This window comes from Gopherus flavomarginatus, chromosome 3, assembly GCF_025201925.1.
Source record: "Gopherus flavomarginatus isolate rGopFla2 chromosome 3, rGopFla2.mat.asm, whole genome shotgun sequence".
Taxonomy (NCBI): domain Eukaryota; kingdom Metazoa; phylum Chordata; order Testudines; family Testudinidae; genus Gopherus; species Gopherus flavomarginatus.
In genome coordinates this window covers 242,683,393-242,702,447 of record NC_066619.1, presented here as the reverse complement: position 1 = coordinate 242,702,447, position 19,055 = coordinate 242,683,393, and the positions used below count along the sequence as shown (strand labels likewise).

General features: G+C 43.1%; 1 protein-coding gene across 3 annotated transcripts in view; it reads left to right on the top strand.

Annotated features, from left to right (window-relative positions):
• Nucleotides 1–13,606: 13,606 nt before the first annotated feature.
• C3H4orf19 (chromosome 3 C4orf19 homolog) overlaps nucleotides 13,607–19,055 on the top strand; it is a 77,693-nt gene continuing 72,244 nt past the window's right edge. For 2 of the 3 annotated variants that reach the window (XM_050947917.1, XM_050947912.1), the window contains exon 1: nucleotides 13,607–13,680. The gene's annotated coding sequence lies outside the window, so the exon portion shown is untranslated. The remainder of the gene's footprint in view (nucleotides 13,681–19,055) is intronic. The other variant, XM_050947913.1, reaches the window with a different exon arrangement.

Sequence of the window (19,055 nt, the reverse complement as noted above, 5' to 3'; positions counted from 1 at the left end):
TCTTATTCAAAAAGAATACAAATTAAAGCACTCCAGCACTTATATTCATGCAAATACCAAAGAAAAGAAACCATATAACTTACTATCTGATCTCTTTCTCCTTACACTTAGAAACAGAAGACTAGAAAGTAGAAACTACTTCTCCAAAGCTCAGAGAAAGCAGGCAGACAGACAAAGACTCAGACACAAAATTCCCTCCACCCAAAGTTGAAAAAATCCGGTTTCCTGATTGGTCCTCTGGTCAGGTGCTTCAGGTGAAAGAGACATTAACCCTTAGCTATCTGTTTATGACACGCCCCCCAAATTGCAGACAGTGGGGAAGCTCACTGGCGGCGATTTCCTTCTAGAACTTTAAAATAAACAGATTACTACAACACATGCACCTTTACATATACTACTAAGTATATAACTAACAGACTTTTACATTTTAAGAACACTTTTTAACTACTGGATTCTGGGAAACTCTCACGGGAGAGTGCATCAGCAACTTTGTTAGAAGCTCCTGTGATGTGTTGAATTTCAAAATCAAAATCTTGGAGAGCTAAACTGCAACGAATGTGGAGAACATGGATGTTTGAAAAACAACAAACAGTTATCAAGATTTTATACTGAACCAGTTCTGCTCGATTCAGGAGCCAACCTTGAGTCTTGGCCCACAGAAGCTTGGTAGAATGGCTGAGGCCTACAGCTTCCAGATTTGCTGCCGATTCTTCAGGAGAGAATGCAACAATTTACATTCTCATTGGTAGCACAATTTACATGTCCAGAAGAAACTATCTGCTTCTCTCATACTGAATAGCTAGATAAGTCTGCTCAGAAGGAGTCTCTCATCTAAATTTTAAAGGGGAATTAAGCTGAAGTGTGAAGGTGGAGTCTTCTTTGGCAGACAAAGCTAAGCCTGAAGTCAGCCACAGAGGGTATGTCTACACTGCAATGTAAGCTCAGAGTTGGTAGAACTTGAGTTAGTAGACCCTGGGTTTGTTAACATACGGCTTGAGGGTTTACACTCATTTGTAATCCTAGGTTAGGAATTTTTGAAACCTGGGTCACAACCTTGGGCTGCAGCATCTATATTGCATTATGTGGGCATTATTCCAAACACCCATATCCGAGACTTCCTAGCACCCTCCCAAATAGTGGCCAGTCTAGCTCTTTGTTGGTGTAGCGTGGAAAAACCTGACTGTCCACCAAACTTAACTTTCCAGAAGATAAAGAAAGTCAGCCCGTGGCATTGTGGGTTACTTTTATTGAACTTAAAGAGCACAAGTCCATGGGGCTGCGTCTAACCTGCAAAGCAATAAGGCTTGAATCTTAGGTCCCAGTGTGACTCAAGCTTGGCGTTCACCATCATGGGGTCCTGGGACTTGTGCTCTGAGCCCTGAGTTAGCACGATGTGTGTGTAGATGGAAGGGAATTAGGTTTGAGCCTGAGTTGAATCCTGGGCTTACCCTGTAGTGTAGAGACATATCCAAAGAGAACATTTAATACCAGTCGTTTTCCTCTCAGCCTGTTCTCTGTGGAAGACTTCAGTAACAAAGGCAAAGGCAACATGAAATCAAAAGGTTATATAACTGAATCTACAACGAGAAGAAATACCTTCCTACTCATCAACACTTGCAGGTAACTTTTCCTGACCTCACATTTATGACACTTCTCAGGGCACCCATGGCAGTGAGTCACCTTGTTACCACTGCCTCCGATGCAGCTGAGTCATGGTTGAGTGTCAGCTCCCTGACACAACCAGTCTGTCAGCCACTCAAGCAGTCTCCTCCAGGCTATACCAGCTCTGCCCAGGCCTGCCAACAGCAATTCCGGGCCCCAGGGCAGAACAATCAATGGCCCCCCCCAGTAAGGGAAGGCTGAGGTTTACAACACTACTTTTTATCCTACTGATAACGTGTCAGAACCCACTACGCATAACTTGTGGTTGCTTGATCTAGTTAACTTTTTTTTTCCAGTTACAGCACAAGTGTTAAATACATTGTGAGCCTAAATACAAGATGTAGAATTTGTTATTTTGAATTATATATTTAAATTTAAAAAATACATTATGGAATTAAATTAATTAACATATAGACCATTTAAAGAAGCACAAAGTAAGAACACACTAAAATATCAAGCAGAATAATTAAACTCCTCCTCGTGATTCATGTGTAATCTAAAGACAAAGAAAAAACTGATATACAAAATGTAACTGAATATGACCAACAAAGTTAAAACATACAATACAGTACTTGTGCTACCGGTGCTGTGGGACATCAACACCCAGAGCAATGAGGAGACAGCAGATATGGTATGCCACATCTGTTGGGAGATCTCCGAGGAGGCAGCCAGGGGCGAAGGCAGAGGCAGCTCATCAGCCAGTGCTAGCGGCAATGAAGGGGGGCGGGAGGAAGGCTAGCCTCAGCTGCCTCTCAGCAAACTTAGAGAGGCTCGATTGGATGGCTGAACTTGCTGGCTTGTGTCTGGCGCAGAGCTGCAGCTGCGGGGCAGGAAATCTGGTAGTGCAGAGGGAGCTTGTTCCTCTTTAAAGTATCCCTGTCCTCGGCCCTGCAGTCACAGAGCCAGCACGGAGGAGGCAGCAAGCACCGCAGTTCCCAGGCTGCTGTTGCTGATGCTCTGCCAGAACAGCAGGGCGCAGCGGAGCTCTGGAAAACCATTACTGTCACAATGAGGGACAGCGCTCTGTACAGAGCAGCAGCAGCAGGAAACCAGATTTCTTTTTTTTTAATCTTAATTATTATTTTAAAAAAACAAAATCTATCTATCTCATCTGCCCAGGCCCTTTTAAATTGCCAGACCCCTGGGCAATTCACTCCTTTGCTCTACCTGTCGCCTCTGCCTTTGCCCTGCAGGTTAAATATATATGTACACCAGCCCCCGAATCCCTTCAAAGTAGCCCCTGTGGTAACCAGCCCCACATCACTGGATACCCACAGAAATCCCAGATCATCTGTTCCCAAAGGAATGGTGAACCCCCGTTTACGAGTTTAACCTTAATCACCATTCCTGTGTAACACACATTTTTAAAATTCAATTATAGTAAAACAAAGAAAATTTAAGAAAAAATCGAGCTTTAAATAGAAATGGAGGTAAGTGATGGAAACAAATGATTACATATAAAATCATAAAATGTGAATTACGGCCTAAACTTATTAAGAGTTACCTTCCCTTTCTAATCAAGTAGTTTCTCACCCCAAAAGTTCTCAGATCATTCCTGTTGACTGCCAAGTGGTTTTTATGTTTGTAGTTTGATCGTTTTCCCATTGACTTTTCTGAATTGGTGCAAAAGTAGAAAATTGAGCAATACATGAAATAATCAGCTAGCAAGAGAGGGGTGAAAACTTCTTCCTATTTGAATGGGCCATTGCTAAGACATATGATTGCTTGGTGACCAAATTTCATTCCAAGACCATAATGGCATAATTTTCAGTATGGTCACACTGTTCCTTAAATATTACCCATATACACATATTACAATGTTTATGAATATCACAGGTTACAGGCTTCCAGTGAAACCTCACATGCTACTCTTTATGGATAAATACCATGAAAGTGGTGTACTAGGTGTAGTGAGTTTATCAGGACTGAGCCAGGAGTAGCTTGTAATGAACAGTGAATCCTTTGCCTATTGGGATCAATGGGCCTACCTGTCACAGCACTGAAAGATGTAGCAAACCAGTTTGCAGAAAATTACTCCAGCCTAGGAAAGCACAAGTTTGAAAGCCTCCAGTGTAAGACCTCTGCACGCTCATTCCCCTAGTACAGGCACAGCAAAGGGCAGTGCTTAAATTTGTAACGAAAGAGGTGCCGGGGCTCAAGTAATTTTTTTACATCCATAACTGGTGCAGCAAGCCCAGAGGTGCCGGGGCTACGAACTGCCAAGCCCGGAGGTGCTGGGGCTCAGCCCTGGCAAGCTATGGCACAAATTAAGCACTGGCATAAGGTCCTATGCTGCCCTCCTTCCCAAGCCCCCGTGCTATGGGGATTCTGGGCTGCTCTAAACTGCAGAGCAGCCTACAGGCAGCCCTCAGGAGGCTGTTGTAAATTAGCACACTCCTGCTCTAATATATACTGTGAACTGCTTCCAAAAATAACAAGGACACAAAGCTGGCTTAAAGCACAGAATCTTAACCATTATCTTAAATTACATTGTAAGATCCTTGGAGTAGGGATCATGACATCTAGTGTTTGTGCAACACACACCACAAAGAGACTGCAACCCTCACTGGGGCCGCTGGGTATTACCATAATGCAAATAATAAATAACTCCAGTTATTCAGAGTCTGAATACAGCCTGTTCAGCAATTACTCAGGTTGCGGGTTAGGAGAGTGAAAGGGCAGTATTCTGAATGGGCCTTTCATCGATACACTTTTCTGAGTCTCTGTGTCTAGAAATGCCAGCTTGATTTTTGACACACTGTTTTTCAGGTAATTGAACCAAAATGTGTGCAAGGCCCTTTGGATAGTTTTAATGAAGGATTCGTTTATCAAGAATCACTGTCAAATATTTAGACTGCAATTGTGACCCACTTTAAAGTTGTTGTAATCCACTGAGGAACGTACTCAAGATTATTGGAATAATTCTTTCTAGAGTGCTGAGTGGCTGCAGGAGGAGGTAATGGGACATGGACTTCCCTCCTTCAGGTTACCTTTCAAATGTGGTCACTTTGATAGTCACTAACCTGCAGTCATGTGAAATGAATTGAAGGTCTCAGACTAGGTGTTTCTAAATCACAATGTCCACCTTCTCAATATAGAGAACACAGAGACTAGCCCTTTGGTTATAAGGTGTTGAACCATCTTATTAGGAACAATATAGTAGGAAGCTCCCACTGCTGCTGTCATGTAATGTCTGTGCTCTAATGAAACAGAGACCTTTACTATCCAGGACTGTCAGCTTAGCCCTGAATTCACCTAAAAGCAAAGGCCTCGATCCTGAATTGCATACACGAGCTCTGCCCCCATCCCACTATCACGACCTTCCACATATTAGTAGTGATATTATTTTGACACAGACAAAAAGTAGTAGGTCTCTGCTCAAGTGGTTTACATGCCAAGGCCCTGATCCTACAAACATTTCAGTACATGCTTCACTTTAAAGTCCTACTGACTGTAATGGACCTTCTCACATGCTTAAAGTGATGTGTATACGTGAAAGTTTCCAGTTCTGGGGCCTCAATGATAATAACAACTGAGGCCCCAATGATCATTCTAGGAGCATTACCACATAGATTAAAATGCAACATCCCAGAAGATGATGATGTTTGGAGATCATTTTTGTCTATATATTTTAGGCGGGGCCAGTAGTGCCGCCTATTATTAAGGTTGCCTGACACTTCCTCTTATGAGACTGTTTTCAAATGTTTGTAACTTTGCCAAACTTTAACTCTTTGAGCTGAAATATTCCATGCCAGGTGTCTGCCTCAGACTGATCTTTTATGGAAAATTTCAGCCAAAATGGTTGAGCTGTTTCTGAGAAAAAGGTTAGGGGAAAATAACTTGTTTTGCCCATTTTAAAACAAGCCAGACCTGCCGAGGGGTGGGGAGAGGAATCAGTTGGGATAAGGAGCCTGTGAGGGAGATGGGGACTGGAAGCTAAGCAAGAGGGATGAAGAAAACTGGCACTGAGAGAGGGGATGAGGGAGGAGACTGGGATTAGGAGCCAGGTCAGAGACTAGGACGGGGAGCCCTGGAGAGAAATGGGAGTGGGGCCAGAAACCCAGTAGGTGGGGGGGAGATTGGGACTGAGAACCAGTGGATGGGGTAATGGGGAAGAGGCGGGAGGCAGATCTGATAAGAAGTCAGGGTGCAAGGGAGAGAGCTGCCACTGGGTGAGCAAAGAGAATGGGACAAGGAGCTGGGAAGAGGTCACACTAAAATTGATGGGGAGCTAGTATGGGAAGACTGGCACAGGGAGCCATTGGGGATGGGAAACGTGGGTAGGAAGGCAGGGGCGACTGGAGGCTAGGCAGGAGGAGAGAGACAGATTGGATAAGGAGTCAGGAGGGGCAACCAGGGACTGGCTAGATAGGGAGACTGGGACTGGAAATGGAAGAAGACTGATATAGGCAGTGCAGAGGGGCAAACCTAGGACTTGCCGGGCAACAAGACTGGGACTGAGATAAGAAGCCTGAGGAGTGGAGACTGGCCTGGCTACATGAAGAGAATCAGACTGGGTTGGGTAGGGACAGGGACAGGTTGGAGGGGAGAGGCCAAGCTTGGAGAGAACGGGGCAGAAGAATCTGTGCCCACTAGACAACACTCCCCTCTAGAGCCTGGAATGGAACCCAAGGTTCCGGAGTCTCACTATTCCTCAAATATCTGTGAATCCCACCAGCAAAATCTCTCACCCCTCTCAAATGCTGGTCTAGGACGCCAGTCTCTCCCTGCTGCTCTCAATTATTCTGTTAAATTAAGTGGCAGAGGTCTGTGTCATGAATCTAAAGGTTCCAAACCTGCCCATGAACAGTGGGTGGAGGTGTCAATATGACGCCACATAATGGATGTGTGTCTGGGGGGTTTTCAGTTTGCTTTTGTAAAAATCTAGCAAATTATACACAAAACGATGTTAAAAGAACATAATTAAGATTGCAAAGTTAAGCACTCAAAAGTTAGGAAGTGCCAGAATAAAGTTTGCCTGAGCAACCTTAATTCTGTCCCTTTAGCCTATGTATTATGATATAATGTTTAATTACAGAATCACCTATTATGTTCTCAGAACCCCAGCCTCATAAAGTGCACAAGACAGAACTGCTGTAAGGGTGAATCAGGGCTGTGCAGTGAAGAAGGCTGTTGTCTGTATGACCTCTGCTACATTTATTAGAGAAGATGGACAGCGTGCACAGTTTGAAGTAATGGAAACAGGATGGTGTAGGCAAGCCCAAAATTAAAGGCCCTCTCCTTCAACTAAAGGGAGAAGAAACCACAAAGTCCAGGCTCCAGTTGATTACAGGGTACAACAAAGGAGAAAAGAGGAATGGGAGGGAGGTCAAGGGTAGAAAATCCAGGAACCGGAAGGGAACACCTGAGCAGAGAACCCTGGGTAAAACCCAGCACTCTTCTAAAGCATCCCAGGAGTCAGTGGACACTGTCCAGAGGAACTCTGCACAAAGATGTAACTGAACAGCTGTCAGGGATGGTCTAGATAATACATATTCCTGCCTTGAGTGCAGGGGACTGGACTAGTTGACCTCTTGAGGTCCCTTCCAGTCCTACGATTCTATGAACAAGAGAACAGAAATAGGCCCCAGTCACAGAGTACCTGCCCGTCCAGATTCCTATTTTTGGTATGATGGATGGCCACCTTGGCCAACACCAGGAGGAGGCTGGCAAGAAGGTCCCATGACTTTATGGGGCCATGGTTGGGGTGTGCCAGAATCAGGAGGTTTGGGGAAAAGTGCAGCCAGAACCTCAGTAAAAGGTTCTGGAAAAGCCAGATTACAGGTGGCAACCAGATGCACCCTACATAGACGTGTGCCAGGGTGTCCCTCTCACTGCAAAAGGGACAGGTGTCAGGGAAGTTGTGAACTACGCCAGGTACATGCTCATGCTCACAGCTCCATGAAAGAGCTGCCAACTGATATCCCCAGCGGGCCATGGAACCAGTCTGGGGTACACACTGGCCCACTAAGGTTCCTTGCCTTCCTCAGGTGGCGCAGCTCCCGCCACTTGGTGTCGGAGTGGGACACGAGGGTGTGGAATTGGATGGCATGAAGCACAAGCGCGTATAGATGTTCTCCGGGCACAGATCAGAGGTGGACCAGCTGGATATTGCGCAGCCAGTTCAGGTGACATGTTGGGGGCGGCTAGGAAGGTTCACAGGGCAGGGGCCCAATGACAAGGTACGGAGGGCCAGGGGTAAGAGACAGGTGGGGAGCACCCTCCTGCAGGATCCGCACAAGCAAGAGAAGCAGGAGGCAAGGCTGCCCTCACCTCCTGGAGCACACAACGGAATAAACAATCCCATGAGCTGGCTAAGTGCTCGGGTGTCCACCCAGTCTCTCCAATCGTAGTCCAGGAGGTCTCCGACTCTGGTGACACCAGCCAGGACCAACCTCTGGTGCACCAAGGGGGACTCTATCACCTGCACACTAAGGTGTGGATTGTGTAGCAGGTGCTCTGTGAGAAGATCCTCCCTCTTGGTGGCTGCTATGGACCTGGTCACAGAGATTAGCTTTCAGGTCCTGAGGAGGTCCTGGTAGAAGACCAGCAACTCAGAGAGGTCTCGGGAGACCTCTCGGGTGGAGATAAGAGAGCTGCCAGTCGTATCAGAGCCCTCGGATGTGGGAGAGAAAAGAGAGTCCAGTCTGGAGCATGCTGGCACAATCTGCACTGTAAAGGGGTCTCTGCAGGGAGTGAAGACAGAAGGCATGGACCTAACTGCAGATGCAGACCAGGCCCTGTCTGCACCCCCACAAGAGGAGGCTCATGACCCCTGCAGAGATGCATTGCAGCCCTGGCCAGAAAAACTCCAGGATCGTCATCTTTGAACAGTGTGTAGTAAATGAGGTAGGGGATTGCAGGAAAAGAAACAACAATCTCATGGTTAAAGTGGTTTAATGCAGTCCTATAGAACTAGATTCTATCCCTGCCACAGTGTACTTATGTGATGCCGGGCAAGTCATTTAACCCATATTTTACACTGATGGTCATTAACTGTGTTACACTCATTTCTGGGTACCTGACTTGAAACCTTAGGGTCTGATCAGCAGAAGTGCTGAGCACTCACAGCTGCAACTGAAATCACTGGGAGCAGTGGGTTGAACATATAAAGTGCTATATAATGTTAAGTACTCTGAAAAATCAGGTCCTAGGCATCTCAAATTGGACATCCAAAATTTGTGGATACATCTGCCCATCCCTCCTTCAAGTTTCTCTGTCTCAGTTCCCCATCTGTAAAATGGGGATAATAATACACTCATCTCACAAGAATGTGTGAAAATAAGTTAATTTATATTTGTGAAGAACTCAGATACTAGAGTAATAAGTGCTGCAGAAAATCCCATGAGGAAATTAATAATTCTGTCTTCACAGCAAGGTGTGAACAGTGTGCAGCAAACAAGGCCTGGGACCATCCAGTGAACAAATGAGGAGAAAACAAAATATTGAATTAAGAGAGCACCATCTGTGCTGTGCACTGAATGAGGCAGGGTCCCATGGAAAAAAATAGTATGAGATCATATAATTAAAGTCTTATCATAATGCATGCACTCACATAGGGGCTAAATTAAGGTTATATTGGTAACCTTAATTCTGGCATTTCCTAACTTTTGAGTGCTTGACTTTGCAACCATAATAATGTTTTTTAAATGCAGTTTTTTGTATGTATGTAAAATAAAGACAAGAAGTGATTAGAACAAGAAGGGTCAGATTGTGAACTCCTTACCATCTTGGGAAGCACTAATTCACATGAATGACTTCAGAAGGACTACTTGGGTGAATAACTCCACACTAGTGTGAGTTGCGCGTCCACAATCTGGCTCAAAAGTTTTAGGTTAAATAAAGACTAGTAATTCCATGTGTAGGGCCAGATCCTGCCATGCTTACTCATGCTGAGCACCCTGTTGCACAGGTAACCCATTGAAATCACTTTCAGATAAGACTCTGGCTCATAGTGAAGGTTATCACCTGTCACTTGCTCATCTCACTAGGCTGAATCCTGATCCCACTCAAAGGCAAAGTAACATAAATGGAAGCAGGAGCAAGCTCATGGGGCCCAGTTCTGATCTCACACCAGTGTAAATCAGGTGGAAGCAATGCAAGTGTGATAAGCATGCCACACATGCTTAGGTGCTGCATGGGTAACAAACAAGTGTGGGGAGCTCAGAGTATACTGGCTGTCTCTGTGAAGTCAGGGTCACTTAGGGTACACGTACCCTTCCAAAAACCACACAACTCTGCAGCAGCAATTCTCAGAGCTCAGGTCACCTGACTTGGGTTTTTTGGGCTCATGCTATGGAGCTAAAAATAGCAGTGTAGCCATTGGAGCTCAGGCTGGAGCTTGTGCTCTGAAACCCACTGAGAGGGTGTCATAAACAGATAGCTAAGGGTTAATGTCTCTTTCACCTGAAGCACCTGACCAGAGGACCAATCAGGAAACTGGATTTTTTCAACTTTGGGTGGAGGGAATTGTGTGTCTGAGGTCTTTTGTCTGCCTGCCTGCTTTCTCTGAGCTTTGGAGAAGTAGTTCTACTTTCTAATTTTCTGTTTCTAAGTGTAAGGACAAAGAGATCAGATAGTAAGTTCTATGGTTTCTTTTCTTTGGTATTTGCATGAATATAAGTGCTGGAGTGCTTTGATTTGTATTCTTTTTGAATAAGGCTGTTTATTCAATATTCTTTTAAGCAATTGACCCTGTATTGTATCATCTTAATACAAAGAGACATTTGGATGTATTTTTCTTTCTTTTTATATAAAGCTTTCTTTTAAGACCTGTTGGAGTTCTTTACTTCAGGGAAATTGAGTCTGTACTCACCAGGGAATTGGTGGGAGGAAGAAATCAAGGGGAGATCTGTGTGTTGGATTGCTAGCCTGACTTTGCATTCCCTCTGGGGGAATAGGAAAGTACTTTTTGTTTTCAGGATTGGGAACAGAGAGGGGGAGTCTCTCTGTGTAGTTTCACAGAGCTTGTGTCTGTGTATCTCTCCAGGAGCACCTGGAGGGGGGAAGGGAAAAAGGATTATTTCCCTTTGTTGTGAGACTCAAGGGATTTGGGTCTTGGGGTCCCCAGGGAAGGTTTTTCAGAGGGACCAAAGTGCCCCAAAACACTCTAATTTTTTGGGTGGTGGCAGCAGGTACCAGGTCCAAGCTGGTAACTAAGCTTGGAGGTTTTCATACTAACCCCCATATTTTGGACGCTAAGGTCCAAATCTGGGACTAAGGTTATGATATGGTGGCAGCGGTGGGATATCATAACCTTAGTCCCAGATTTGGACCTTAGCGTCCAAAATATGGGGGTTAGTATGAAAACCTCCAAGCTTAGTTACCAGCTTGGACCTGGTACCTGCTGCCACCACCCAAAAAATTAGAGTGTTTTGGGGCACTTTGGTCCCTCTGAAAAACCTTCCCTGGGGACCCCAAGACCCAAATCCCTTGAGTCTCACAACAAAGGGAAATAATCCTTTTTCCCTTCCCCCCTCCAGGTGCTCCTGGAGAGATACACAGACACAAGCTCTGTGAAACTACACAGAGAGACTCCCCCTCTCCGTTCCCAATCCTGAAAACAAAAAGTACTTTCCTATTCCCCCAGAGGGAATGCAAAGTCAGGCTAGCAATCCAACACACAGATCTCCCCTTGATTTCTTCCTCCCACCAATTCCCTGGTGAGTACAGACTCAATTTCCCTGAAGTAAAGAAAACTCCAACAGGTCTTAAAAGAAAGCTTTATATAAAAAGAAAGAAAAATACATCCAAATGTCTCTTTGTATTAAGATGATACAATACAGGGTCAATTGCTTAAAAGAATATTAAATAAACAGCCTTATTCAAAAAGAATACAAATCAAAGCACTCCAGCACTTATATTCATGCAAATACCAAAGAAAAGAAACCATAGAACTTACTATCTGATCTCTTTGTCCTTACACTTAGAAACAGAAAATTAGAAAGTAGAACTACTTCTCCAAAGCTCAGAGAAAGCAGGCAGGCAGACAAAAGACCTCAGACACACAATTCCCTCCACCCAAAGTTGAAAAAATCCGGTTTCCTGATTGGTCCTCTGGTCAGGTGCTTCAGGTGAAAGAGACATTAACCCTTAGCTATCTGTTTATGACAGGGGTAAGTCTCAGAGCCCAGGTTCCAGCCCCAGCAGGAACATCTACACTGCTATTTTTAGTCCCATGGTGCATTCTGGAGTTCAGTTGACCCAGGCTCTGACACTTGCTTCCACGGAGGTTTTTTTTGCAGTGTAGAAGTATCTGCAAGAGACTTATGATTCTTTATAGTTGCTATCAGAACCTTGAAGTTGAAATCTTCATCATAGTTTAATGCAGGCTTTTTGTAATTTAAAATGTTCCTTATTCTTTAAGCCTATTTTCAACAATGCTAGAAACTTAGAAGGAAGAAATAAATGTGCCAAACAGCTACTGTAGAAGTTACTGGAGTTAGCATGCAGTTTGAAAGCTCAGCTATGCTTAGCCTTTAAATAACATACTTTCTCTGTTTACATTAAGCACATCCAAAGCAATTTTTGTTAATTTGTTTACTTGCATCTATGTTTAGCCTTTGAATATGTAGCTAGAGAAAGGGGAGCTGTAAGAAACTGCGGCTAGATGGCGCAGTTGTTTTACACATTAATGTTTCATCTTCTAAGCTGTGTCCAGTTTACTGAGGCCATAAATGAAATGAATCTGATGTTCTGACATCTATACACTCCCCAGTGCATATAAGAAAAATCACCATGCAACAATTCCTGCTCTGCATACATGAATTGTCAATAGGATTCCTCACATGAGTAAGGCAATCAGGATTTAGTGCCACATTTTTTAGCATGATCAGTGTTCTCGTCTCACAGCGAGAACAAGGACTGCAGTAACTGGGTACTGCTACTCAGATCAGAGGTGTGCTGGCAAAGTTGTATAGTTCCATACATATAGTTATTGTATTTTCTAATGCATGATAGCAATGCACTCAGCAGTAGAGTAGCTGCACCCAATACTATTAGCCTCATTTTCATAAGCCCTAAAACAAAAACAAACAATTAAAAAGGATTTAGTAGAATATTTCCAAAATCTCATCTGGTTAGAGAAAAGTGTGTGCACAGTTTTGAACCCAAAACTCAGAAACAACTGACTGGGATTATACAATGCTGTTGTGATGCAGCAAGTTCCTTCCAAGGCTCACCCTACAATCTCCAGGAATATCAAGAATCAGTATTTTAATGCATATTAATAGAGAAAACTTAATTTGATTGGCTGCCTGCTGCAATCTCCTAAAAATATCTCTTCTTACAACTAAGCATTCCCTCCCTCTTACAACTAGGAGTGGGACAAGTAAGCACTCTCCTTTCATATCCTATCTGGAAGTAACACCACACCCAGAAGGCAGCTGTTCCAAGAAAACCAGTAATTTTTATGGACAGCTCTGATGTCATTCTTGTAGGCATATATCTCAGCTGTAGGACTGAAATCTGACCAGCAGCACCCAACATGGTGGTGACTACAATTTAGTGCCAGGTAAAAATACCTGATCTGAGATGGGGGACTTTCTGGTCAGCTTAGTTTGTGACTTTGGAGAATCTAATATACAGAATACTCAAAATGCAATTTATGTACCCACAGACTATCGTTGCATTTTGAGTATTCTATATTTTGAGTTTGTTTTTTTTTTTAATACATTTTACTATCCCATAGAAAAGGAATAAGATGGCACATTCTCTTTTTTATCCTGACCATAAAACAACAAGGTTTGTCAGGTTTCATATCCAGCTTGCAGGTGAAGGGTTACAGATTCTAGGAAGTATTAAATTCAAACTTTAAAGGATTTTATTTTCATCTACAGTCACATGATACCTTTACACCCAATGACACTAACTACAGTGTCTCATTAAGAGGTCATGCAAACTCACAGGCTAAACAAGGCATTCTTACATATTTAACATTCAAATGCAGAAACCAAGCTAAGCCATGGGAGATTCTAATCAGAAAAGAGCTACACTTCCTGACCAACACAAAAGCTGCAGGTAGGAAACGTTCTTGTTCTTTTACTTTTTAAACTGTCAGATGTTAATTGTACTTTCAAGAGAAATTGTTTACTGGGCACTTATTGCACTCTGTTTAGTTTTAAGTTTTAGAAAAATCTTTCTAATAGTTTTGTCCTGAAAATATTTGAACTCGATGTTTCACCTGTTGCAGAGACAGTATTGTTTTTCCAGACAGAGATACAGACCACTTTGTAGAAAACCAAAGCAGATCAGATAGCATTTTTTTAAGACTACCTCTGACTAATAAAAACCTAAACCTAAGAAGATTTTTAAGTTAATTTTTTTTATTTAACTGGTCATGTTAGCAATTATTAGGGCATATTTTAAATAATAGTTACTACACTCTTTATGCCTGAAAACGGAGGATTTGGGGAACCTCTGACTTTATTTATGCCTCCTCTGAATTGTGTATTGTTTGAGTCACTTCAGTGAAACTGTGGTTTAGTGGATATGACTCCACATTAAAATTATGTAATTCCAGTTTTCTGCCTTCTAGAATTTGGTGCACCTTTGTGAAAACTTGCAAGATAAATAAGAGGCAGGTGGGGGGGTGCTTCAAAAATCTAAAGACAGAGCAGAATCTAGAAATGGAGGGACGCAAGTAGTGATTATAATACTTCAGTTAAAACTTAGGAAATCAGGTATGCAAGTTACAGCAAGCCATATTAACTTACACATGGAATGGCATGAGGTTTCACTGACCTTGTCAATATCACGGAGGGTTATATTTTCACTTTTGTTGAAGAATTTTTCAAGAGTACAATGTTAGGCAAAACCAAAGCTCGTTCTCTCTCTGGCTGGAAGATCTTCTCTTTCCACCTATGTTTTCCCTTAAACATCATAATTGTTTCAGATAATGCACTATCCACTCACCATTATGTTCCCTTCTCAGGAATGCAGTACTCAGTCTTGTTTGACAGTGCTAGCTCTATTTTCCATAATACTGTCCCCCTTGGGGATTCCTGTTGCTTCAAACAAATTAGTAGTGTTTATTAATTTATTCAACTACAGTAGTTCCGGTAGAGAGGTGGTGGGTGCCAGGAAGGTATTTTTGTCATCTTTCTGTGTAAAGTATTCTCTTGTTCCATCTACTATCAGCAGGTATTAAAAGCAGAAGGGAATAATAATACTTAGCACTACGTTGCATTCTGTTGCCAAGCTTTCAAAGTGCTCTACAAAGGAAGCTATTGTCACCCACATTAACAAATGGGGAAGTTAAGTACACTGGGAGGTTATCAGCTACATTTTCAAAACTGAACATTGATTTTCAGTTCACTTTGTAGGTGCCCAATTTGAGACATCTTGGGCCTGATTTTCAGAAGGGCTCAGGTGAAGTCAGGCCCAAGATGTCTTAGTGGGACATCCAAAAACCTATAATCAGCCAAGATGGTGTCCACTTTTGAAATTCTGTCCAGAAGTGATCAGTAGAGGGCCACATAGTGATTCCATGGCAGAGCCAAGAACAGAATTCAGCCAGATCTATTAAGGCTGTGGGCCTATCAGTGTTCTGAGTGTATATTACCCTTCAGAGAAGGACAGTGGGATTTGCAGTATGGGGTCTTTGAAAACCACCATAGGCATGATCTTGCTGTCCTTACCCAGGAAAAACTCTCACTGACTTCTGGATTAGATTTCATGTTCCCACAGAGGTCCTACTGCTTTAAAATTGGTTAAATGAAATACATAACAATTAAATAGTGATAAGCAAAGGGAACAGATTTTTAGCATTTTCAAGTTCCCATCTTACTTAGTAAAATTAATCTCAATAGTGACAGCTGAGACCAGGACAAAGTTCATGACAGGATTTGATGCTGTCATATAACTATTCTATCCTGTCCAAAGACCAGTGTTTGTAAAGAAGAAAATCTTATGTTTAACTGACCCTACAAAAGTCTATTTGTTTTGTTTTAGTTACGGGCTGGCCTGCAGGTAGTCAATGAAATCCTGACTAGCTTCAACCAGTTGTGTATGTGTTTTATTCAAACCTCCCTCTGAAAATTAGGAGTATTAGCATAACCATGATGTCATTAAGAGGTATTTGCACTTACTGGTCCAGATCTCCAGCTGGTCTAAATAGGCACAGCTCCATTGTAAACCTGACACCGTTGTCCTGTTTAAACTAGTTGAATATCTGACCCATTAGAAGCAGGACACATTCAGCTGTGTGCCTCACGGAGCACCTGAAGCATGGGTTTGTGTCACTAACTTTGCTGCACTGCCTGATATAGTATTATTGTTTGTATTACAGTCACACCTAAGAGCCCTGGTCATGGACCAGGATCTCATTGTGCTAGGTGCTTTCAAAGACAGAACAAAAAGACTGTTCCCACTCCAAAGTCCTTACAATCTAACCATAAAAATTACCTTGGGTCATATTCTGCTCGTAACTACTCAGGTGTCAATCTGGAGTAATACCACTGATTTCAGAAGGGTCACTGTAAATTTACACAAATATACTTAAGAATAAAATTTGGCCCAAATCATTCACAAGATCAACACAGCACATTCTTCAGGTTAACATATGGGGTATATCTGCATAACTGTACTTAGACCTGGAAAGAAAACACACCAAGAGCTCCAATCATCCCATTGTAGAGATTCCAATAGAAAAGGGGCACTGCGTCTTTAAAGTGACAATGTCTATTATGACCCTTCTGTTTTAATTAATGTTTGTGCACATTGACTGGGTCATGGAACACCCATATTTAGCAGCTTAGTCATTAAATCAGCTACATGTTTCATTATGTAGAATGTTCTTAGACAGTGAGCTTCAGAGACATCATATTAAATATTTGCATTGGTTGTGAAATATGACTTCAATTGTCATCATGCTTACAGATCTAGAATGAAAGAAGCATGATTTTTGAATGAGAGAAAAACAACCACAGTACTTTCCTAAGAAACCAGTGCAAGTGATATAGATACAGCTGACTTCTTTAGCAGCTCAGCTGTGCTTTATAGCAGTAACCTAACAATACCTACAGTAATTAGAATTTCTGCTATGCCGTTTATGACACAGTTCCATTTAACTTCTTGCTTTGTCATTTCACGTAAGCACAGAGTCAAATGCAGCGGTGCCTTATGGGACAGGCGTGGTAGATTCATACAAATCAAATATTCCTTCTGGTACACAGGCAATAAGGAATTAGTGGAAATTAAGAATTTGGGGCCAGTTTTTAGTGGAGGGTCCAAACAGGCAGAAGTGTTGAAAAGAAACCTTGTACAATTATAGCATCACCTCTTCTGCCTGCTTTCTATTCCACTAGTAATACTGTTATCTGGGAATAGTGTTTCTGTTACAAATATCACTAAATATTTTACAACCAATTACAGTGTATCCATGTACACACACAAGTACACAGCCTAGGGGTAACGAAGGGTCTAATGGTCACCTTTCAAGGAGAAAGGTTTGTGCTTGAGGAAGCTAGGTGGCTCAAGAAGCAAGATTTAATTGCTTTATCATCGAGGGTTAGGAACAGAGCTGTGTTAAGTGGGTGATCTCAATCTATGCTTCACTCAGTGTGTTTGCGCTGGATTTGCACTTCCCAAGTCTCACTTTGAGCTTGGGGGGAAATGTCAGTATTCCCACTGATTTCAAATGAACTACGCAGAAGTTTAGAAAATAAGCATGTGCTAAGCTGGGCTGGGGCCAGAGTGCTCAGTAACTTGTGGGGTACAGCCCGTCCTCCCAGGAAGGCGAGGCAAAGACTGAGGGACAGGGAGAAGTGTGGGATTTGAGCAGTGCAGGGAATGGCCTGGAGAACATAAAACAAAAGGCCAAAAAGACAGGAGGGAAAGTCTACAGAGCACTTGGGTCTGTTCCTGGTTCTGCCACTGCCCTGCTGTGGGACTATGGGCAAGTCATGGCCCATTTCCCTCTTCCCCCCCACCCCCCAGCTTATTTCAACGTAAGCTCTTCAGGGGACAGGTGGTCTCTCAGTAGAGTGCATAGTACAGTGTCCCCATCTTGGTTCCCCATCTTGAGGTGCTACTGTGATACAAATAAAACCCATTACAATGCGGACAACAAGCTAAGGGAGGAATGTTAGGTAGCCATATTATAAAACACCCAGCTCACAGTTTAGCTGGAATACCAGAGATAACACCTCAACTCCTATATCTCATCTGTCTACCTGAGGGTTGTATACTGCCACTCATCACCAGAATCTCTGAGAGCAACAGGAAAGTCCTCAGTGAACTAGACAGAGAGTACGGTACATCTTCACTAGCAACGTTAAAGTCCTGCCACGGCAGCTGTGTAGTCGTGGCACCAGCACTGGGAGATAGCTCTCCCAGCACTATAAAAAACCCACCTCCATGAAGGGCATAGCTACCAACGCTGGTGCACTGTCTACACTGCCACGTTACAGCGCTGAAACTTGCAGCACTCGGGGGGAAGTGAGGACAGGTTTCACACCCCTGAGCAAGAAAGTTGCAGCACTGTAAAGTGGCAGTGTAGACAAGGCCAGAGACTCGAGCTCTCCTTTCCCCTTTGTGGGGAGACAACTCTGCATGGGTAATGTTGTTTGTTCGTTCTGTCACAGTGCTATAGAAGTGCCATTGGATTTTTAGTTAAAACAGTCAGAACTGTGGTCTAACTTTTCATCTGAAAAAGGAAGCTCTCCCGCAGCACAGTGCTATAACACACCATGCAGGAGTACTGGTTCCATACTGACTCACAGGCAGACTCCTACTTCCTGAATTAACAGCACCCAATCCAGCAGCACATGGATTTTCTCCCATCTAAACAGTGGCCTGGCTTAATGATGCTTCCTTAGCTCAGGGGAACTCAGAAGAACACAGCCCAAAAGTGTGGCTGCAGGCAGCAATGCCAGTGGACAGAGAATGGTAGATATTGTTGTGCTAGAGAAAGCAAGCGCTGAGAAGTTACTGGAGACAGGATTGAAGCATGGAGTGTTCTTCCTTGCTGAAAGGCTGATGTCCAAGTGGGCATCAAGAGAGATTTGGAGGAGTGGTTGAAAAGGATGATTTGAGGTCATAGAGATGCCAGTGATGTTGCCACAAATACTAAGAATATTTCTGGGGATTGAATCCAGCATGCTTTCATTTGGACATGTGGAAGAACTCATATTTTGGAGAGTATGAATTAAATGCGTAAGCAGTAACAATAGACAAACAAAAAGCAGACGTTTCTCTTCATAGCTGACCTTTGTCTCCTCCACTTTTTCTCCAGCAATGTATTTAATTCTCTACCCTTCATATTTGCCTTAAATAATTGCTGTGAAGTGCAAGTGTTTTTTGTCATGGTTATAAGGAAGTTTTATAGTCCTGTGTTCCGTTGTAAACTGACATGTAAAATTATTTTGTGGTTCTGGGGGGGGGAAAAAAAAAGG